An 8369-nucleotide genomic window follows, 5' to 3' on the forward strand; every position below is an offset into this window, starting at 1 on the left:
AGGAAATAAAATAATCTCCCCTTAAAAGAAGACGACTAAGCCCCGATGCAGTACCCTCATTAAACTTACTTCCCAATCTTCAAGAAAAAAAAAGAAACCCTCATATTTTGATAAATAGAAATTTTGCGTTTTTACTATTGATTAGATCTCAAGACAAACTTGTTTGCGCGAAAATTTTAACAACTGTTCGGAAGCTATACATGCTGTGCTGTAGTTTTTGTGGTAAGGAGTTTCTGTTGTGGAATTGGTGTAAATTTCTGGTGCACATGAACGAGAACCACGCGTTTTTTAATAATGCTCTTGCCAACGCAGCTGTTCAAACCGAGTAAGTTATTTTTGGTTGTCTAGTTTAAACAAGGCCATGCATCAAGCCCTCTCTAACCTGTAGAGGAAAATTGCCTTGCAAAGTATCACATGAACATACTTGTATCTATAATGAACATCATTTGAAAATATAACGCACAAACACTGATTATTTTACTTACATATGGTAAGATATCGTGGTGCCATGCGTTTGTATTAATACTCCTCGTTGTATAATGTGAATATACTTTGGGGTGTCTTTAGACTAAATTTTAATGTGATATGGCTAATATGTTTATATGTAGGGGTAATCATTTGTCGGAACCGATTAAATAAAATGACAGTAACAAATAGCTCCCTTACAACATGTCATACATTTTGCGTTATATTTTCACCTTCTAAACAACTAATTGATCATACAAAACATGGTACTTATTATATGTTCATGAAAAGTATAAAGCATTCAATATAACGATTTTTCTTAGTTCTTAATATCTTTCTGAGCTGAAAACCGTATCATTTTCTTATGTATTAGCGATGCAGAACATACATATGTATAGTTGCCACGGAACAGAAAAATTTAGAACTTCAAGTTAGGTCGCTAGAGAGTGAAGTAGCGAGCTCGAGTAAGCTTGTAACCGCAGTGAAAAAGTTTTTTACGGAAGGTCAGATTATGAAGCTGATTGTAAATAAAAATATACATTGGTCATGGTCAGACATTTCATCGGCCGTTATCTTACATGCATCAGGGCCGAGAGCATATAGGCATTTGCTAAAAAATGGTTATCCTCTTCCGTGTGTGGCCACTTTGAATAACTGGGTGCGAAAATTGAAAATGGATGAAGGGCTTTTAGAAAATTTGATTAAACTTGTGGAACATAGTAAATTAAGTAAACAGGAACGGATCTGTGTGCTCTCCATAGATGAGATGAAAATAGCTTCATGCTATGAGTATGATCCGATGGAGAGAGTCGTGAGAAAACCATCAAACTATGTGCAATTTGTATTCGTTCGAGGATTGGTGTCCTCATGGAAGCAACCTATTTTTTATGGATTTGATTATAAAATAAAGAAAGATACATTGGAGAACATAATCTCAAAACTATATTCAGCAAACTTTACAGTCGTTGGAGTCGTTTCGGACATGGGGCCTTCTAATCAAGCAATGTGGAAAGATATCGGTATCTCAACTTGTAAGTGGTATATTATTATATTTTTATGAGAATGCTAGAATGCTTCTTAATTTACAATAATTTAAACTAATTCATTAGCTAAAACTTGTTTCAATCATCCTAATAGTGATACACAGCGTGTATTTGTGTTTGCTGATGCACCGCACCTTTTAAAATTAATTAGAAATCACTTTATAGATAGTGGTTTTATTTTTGAAGGAAAAATTATAACAGTACAGACAATTAAGCAAGTTTTGAACCTAACGACAGTCTCGGACGTATCCATTACTTATAAATTAAGCGATGAGCATTTGGAAGTAAAAGGCGCAAGCCGTCAAAAAGTGAAGCTTGCTGCGCAACTATTTTCGAACACGTGTGCTAATGCTATAAGAAGATGCTACATAGATGGACATAAAATATATAGCGCAGTGGAATGTGCAGATTTTATCCACCTTGTTAATAACTGGTTTGATATTTTTAATTCTAACATTCGTTCTAATCAAACTCCGTTCACAATGCCATATGGAAAAGCACTTTTGCAACAAAACAAAGTGCTCGAAAAAATGTCAAAAATAATGTCTGAGCCCTTGATTCCAAATAAACGATGCATAGCTCCTTTTCAAAAGGGAGTAATTATTTCCACAACGTCTCTTAAGCTATTACTTGAGTACCTACATGGAAACTTTGGGATGGAATATATTTTAACGCAGCGCCTGAATCAAGATATCTTGGAGCATTTTTTTGGCGCTATGAGAAGGGTTGGGGGCAATATGACCATCCGACACCGCTGCATTTTAAATATCGACTTCGAAAATATATGTTTGCTAGATATATTTAAATGATCCTTTAAAGTGTTTTTATTTAATTTGTGTTTTTTTTTGTAGCACGGAACACCGAAAGTTTAAGCTCAACATTGAACATCCAAGAGGACGATGCAAAGTGGCTGACACTATATCCGGAGCCGGAATATTTTTTAGAAGATGAGATATATATACATGAAGAAAACTTTTTAAGTAAAGAGCTTGACAAAATTAATAATCAAAATTTAAGTAGTACAAGTTTGGGTTCATTTTATGAAGATGGACTGGAATATTTGGGTGGTTTTTTAATACACAAATTAAATTTAGGTGACAGAATTTCAACTGATAGTACATGGACATGGGTAGACCAGCGAGGGGGGACAGGACTTAAAAAACCGAACCAAAATATTTAGACCAGTTAAAACTTTTAGAAGACGTGTTTATAAATGTGAATAACGACAACATTTGCAGTGACAGAAATTTGGTAGACATACTTTTTGATAAATGCAAAGATATTGCTCTTGACGATAATGTCAAGAAATTGTTTTTTAGGTGCAGGATACATTTTCGAATCAAGCATTTGAACAAAAATTTGAAAAATAAACAGTTGCACCAAAAATATCACAACGACAAAAAAATGTTTTATACACTTACTTGAAAATATAATATTAGAAACAAAACTACTCATTTAATTTTTGATTTATGCTTTGGAATGAACTATATGAAAGAATTATAATAACTATTATAATTTAAAAAGTCGCATAAACATCTGTATACAGTTTCTAATAGTTTGGCGGGGTACTGGTTACGACGCATATATATAATTACAATAAAATTTGTGAATAATGTTGCATTTATACACGTATGTAATTGTTTGTAAAATAAATATGAATTCATTATAACGTTGAGAACAAATAAATTGGTTGTATCTATTTCTATTACGTTTATATTTATCATATATATGTATGTAAAGCAAGTAGCTTCATACTGTTCAAGATCAAAAAAAAAAACACACGGGTTCATATAAACAAATACATGAATTGTTTACTATTTTATTGTCAAATAAGCGTAAGTCAAATACTTAGTTCACTTTGTTGAATACACTTTGGTATGACGTAATTTATGGATGGCCCCTAAGCGGTGTCCTCGCCAGTAAAGAAGAAGAATATATACATACAATATTATTATATTATTCGGTTAATTTTGCTAAAATATGTTACATGTTAACTAATATACATATACATATTTTAGAAAGCCAATGCAAAGTTTGAAAATGTTTTTTTGGAAGAAAGGCTTTCTGAATTTACTTTATATACCATAAAAAGTATGTACATATAATAAAGTCAGCCAGTTGTTTCAAAAACCTGGATTCAGTTATATGGGGCAAGTTTTCGCTCGATTTTATCCCCTTCAGACACAAAGATACTTTGTTATCAGAAAAAAACGTTCTCTAAATTTCATTAAAATAACTTGCAAATCCGTCGATTTATATGTGGTACATAGTCAACAGGAAGTTCGAAAATTTTTATATTAGGTCAATCTGGACAAAGGGAAGTATTGAGCCGATTCAATCTATTATTGATATACGGATATACTATTATCAAATTCATTTCGAATTTCAATATATCTCACAGATCTATATATTATGAAAACCTCATCCGAACTGCGATTCTCATATTTGGTGTTTTGGAGCTTGAACAGTTTCGGTTCGATTTTGACAATTTTTAGACTTGAGATATATTCATACAACTTACATTTGTAAACTGAAAAGTAAAAAAATCATATGAAATTTAAGATTGCTTTTTAACCGAACATTTTTGTTCGATTTCATTTTCGGACTGTAACATATTAAGCACCGTCCGGTTAATGTTATGTACCGAATTTTGTTGAAATTGATCTAGTAAATGGGTACTTTGCAATAGTCCGATTACACCCAAAACTATAATGCTCTGTAATAACAAAAATCGTATAATTAGTAGGATATCATAAAAATTGCGAAATCGCGCAATCACGCCTACTATATAACATAATATTAAACTTCATCTGATTCATTCACTATTACAATGTATAATTGTATTAATTGTAGTAATAATTGTATATAATAATATAATATACCCAGCAAAATAATCTTCAAAATCATAGAACATTATTTTCTGTTAAAAAATTGGGTCAATACTACCTCTATCTCACAAAGATAATATACGCTTACTTAAACCTCAGATACGTTTCAATTTCATTTTCAATTTCATATCCGAAGTCATTATGATACAAAAATATGATATGCTTACTCCGTCGAACAGCACAATTGCCATACTTACCGATGATCCCTGTATTATTACGATCGCTAAAAATAAAGCAGAGTCGTCCAAAAGAATGCAATCTTTATTTAATCAAATAGTGGAATGAACAACAAGATGGTCTAAAACCTTAAACGATATGAGAAGTGTTTGACTTTTCCCTTTATGTATTCCCTTATGTATACAAGTATGTGTGAAATACTGGACGTATAGCCCTGCCATCCAAGAGTGGTTAAAAAACTAGTGAAACAGTAGGTTTAGAAAAGCTCAAAAGTTTTGAGCTCGCCATAGGCCGCTTGAAGATTCTAACCACTTTTCCCCTCACACGTACGTACATACACATGTGATCATACATCTCTATTGCACTCATTCAGCAGTGCCATATAAAAAAGTATATCTGTCCTGCTATAATATCCCCAAACGACAGCTGATGTAGGGTTGCATTTTCTCTTTCCTAATTTAAAATATTTTTAAAATTCTAAACATTTTAAATTTTCTTTTTAATTACATTTTTTCAATAAAAAAATTATTAATATCTGAAAATAAATATTAATTATATAACATGATGATAATGCCTGAAAGAAAAGATTAATTAAATAAAAATAATGATAAAATCTGAAACAAATATTAATTAAATAAATATAATAATAGCATCTGAAAGAAAGATTATTTATATAAAAGTCATAATAATATCTGAATGAAAAGAATAATATTATCTGATTATTTAAAATATAAAACAAACATATGCTTTCACTTATTGTATTGGATTGTGCAGGCCGCCTTAAACGCATAAAATACATACTTATGTATGTACATATGTATATAATTATTTATATTATATTATATTGGACTGCGCAATCAAATTTCAAACAACACACACTTACTTTCACATACTTAACTTATTTGCTGCTTCTGATGACATTACTGCTGCTGCTATTTACAATTCTGTTCTGATTTCCAATGCTATAAAAACAAATGAATTATTTGCAAAATATTGTTAAAAAATCACATAAAATTCATTCACTTCCCTGCAAGACGGGTAGCTGTTAGCAAACGTGTAAGCGGCTTGTTATTGTTCACTTTTGCATTCGTTAAAATATTTGTTACTTTTGTTCAGAGAGTGGGAAAAAAGTAACACATAGCTATTTGATGTTCAATGGTTATCTCGCTCTAACCAATGGCAAATATCGCATGCTGCCTTGTTCTAACAGAATACATGCATTTGTTAGCAAATCTCTTCACAGTATGTTACGGGTAACAAATTCTTTTGTTAGCGCATTGCTTACCTATGTGTTATGGATAACAAAAAGTATTTCTTACCCGAATATCTGTTAGTGTTATTATTTTCGTTATCAGTTTGTTACCTATAACATATAAGCATGTTAGCAAGAACAAGCAGTAACAAGATTATCTGTTACCCATTTGTTACTTCTAGCAAATTCAATTCTTTTAAATAAAATTCAGTTTTTATACTCTCGCAACAATGTTGCTAAGGAGAGTATTATAGTTTTGTTCACATAACGGTTGTTTGTAAGTCCTAAAACTAAAAGAGTCAGATATAGGGTTATATATACCAAAGTGAACAGGGTGACGAGTAGAGTCGAAATCCGGATGTCTGTCTGTCCGTCCGTCCGTCTGTCCGTGCAAGCTGTAACTTGAGTAAAAATTGAGATATCATGATGAAACTTGGTACACGTATTCCTTGGCTCCATAAGAAGGTTAAGTTCGAAGATGGGAAAAATCGGCCAACTGCCACGCCCACAAAATGGCGGAAACCGAAAACCTATAAAGTGTCATAACTAAGCCATAAATAAAGATATTAAAGTGAAATTTGGCACAAGGGATCGCATTAGGGAGGGGCATATTTGGACGTAATTTTTTTGGAAAAGTGGGCGTGGCATCGCCCCCTACTAAGTTTTTTGTACGCATCTCGGAAACTACTATAGCTATGTCAACCAAACTCTACAGAATCGTTTTCTTCAGGCATTTCCATATACAGTTCAAAAATGGAAGAAATCGGATAATAACCACGCCCACCTCCCATACAAAGGTTATGTTGAAAATCACTAAAAGTGCGTTAACCGACTAACAAAAAACGTCAGAAACACTAAATTTTACGGAAGAAATGGCAGAAGGAAGCTGCATCCAGGCTTTTTTTAAAAATTGAAAATGGGCGTGGCCTCGCCCACTTATGGACCAAAAACCATATCTCAGGAGCTACTCAACCGATTTCAATGAAATTCGATATATAATATTTAACACCCTGATGGCATGTACGAAATATGGGTGAAATCGGTGTACAACCACGCCTTCTTCCAATATAACGCTATTGTGAATTCCATCTGATGCCTTCTCTGTATAATATATGTATGTATACATTAGGAACCAATGATGTTAGCGGAATAAAACTTTACAAAAATACGGTATTTGAAAAATATGTAAATGACGGATAAAGAAATCTCGATTATCACTTTATCATGCGAGACTATAAAATGTTCGGTGACACCCGAACTTAGCCCTTCCTTACTTGTTTTTATTATTTCGCTTTATTTAATAATAACATCACAATAATCAAATATTTACTTAAACTAATAGCGAGCTCCACGTAATGCTCGTCCTCCAAGTCACCGGTGATGCGGCTAATTGAATGGTGCGTCTTTGTTATACGCATCCAAACGCTCCAAATGATTTCTGTAATATTAAAAATTTTAATTACACACACGACATTCAATTCACAATGCTTACCTTTTTCTCGTTGTTAATCTTTTTCGTTTACTCTATATAAAAGAAATTAATAACATATATAGTATAAATGTATATAAGAAATTAATTATAAAATGTCAAATAATGAAATAACGAACTTACCTCTTTAAAAACCAAAATAAACTGCGCTTTTCGTTTTCTTCTTCTTGAAAAATTGGGCATTCGTCTCTCCTATTCTAGCAAGTTAATATTACAATATGTTTAGAATGTCGATAGTTTTTCTCTATCTTACTTAGGTATTTTCCCATTCAATTGAAAATTCCAGAAAATGTAACAGTGTTAGTGAACAGCTGAAAATATTTCAATGTGTTTGTGCAATCTGTTACCTCCGTCTTGCAGGGTTACCTTCTTGTTGAACGAGCACGAATTACATGCGTCTTTCAATCGTTTTTTTATTACCGTTTCTGGGATTTTCTTTTGGGTCTATTGACATTTCTATCTTATTTGATGTTTTCGCCTTCGCACTCATTCAAATAAATCAAGAAATGAAAGAAAATTTTTTTCATCGCATTTAGGTAAAAAAAAATTACCCGAAAATGTACGTTGGTGTTAGTGCATAGAGAAAAAATGTGTAGTTGTATTGAAATATTTGAGAAAAGTGGTTAGCCGTGACTGGCAGGGAGTTCAACTGGAAATAGCACACACACATAAAGTTGCAGATCTAAACTTAAAATAAAACAAAATAATCACCGTTATTCACACTAAATAAAATCTTAACACCTTCTACCCGGCGCATTTTATCTATGTTTCTACATATGTATGTTGTCAAAAAAATCTTGCGGTATTTTCGCTAGTTGGCGCTGAAAGCGCGTAGTTCTAGTTTTATTCGTCGCATCGGGTCATGCTACTCGTATACCTTTTTGGAAAGCTCATTTCACGCGCTAACACGTGTTTGATTGATTGTCGTTTCTTTTAAGTGGTTCGTGAGTAATAGCGTCGCAAACATGGAGCAAAATAAAGATAAAATTCGGCATATTTTCCAGTACTACTACGATAAAGGCAAAAATGCATCTCAAGCCGCCAATAAAATTTGT

At 32.5% G+C, this 8369-nt stretch overlaps 1 long non-coding RNA gene across 1 annotated transcript; it reads right to left on the bottom strand.

Moving 5' to 3' along the window:
• Positions 1 to 6951: 6951 nt before the first annotated feature.
• Positions 6952 to 7567, bottom strand: LOC126754668 (uncharacterized). Its single transcript, XR_007666321.1, has 3 exons — positions 7438 to 7567; positions 7318 to 7349; positions 6952 to 7263 (listed from the first exon to the last, which is right to left on the bottom strand). It is a non-coding gene; the product is annotated as an uncharacterized LOC126754668 (long non-coding RNA).
• Positions 7568 to 8369: the final 802 nt, after the last annotated feature.

This window comes from Bactrocera neohumeralis, chromosome 4, assembly GCF_024586455.1.
Source record: "Bactrocera neohumeralis isolate Rockhampton chromosome 4, APGP_CSIRO_Bneo_wtdbg2-racon-allhic-juicebox.fasta_v2, whole genome shotgun sequence".
NCBI classification, from domain to species: Eukaryota; Metazoa; Arthropoda; class Insecta; order Diptera; family Tephritidae; genus Bactrocera; species Bactrocera neohumeralis.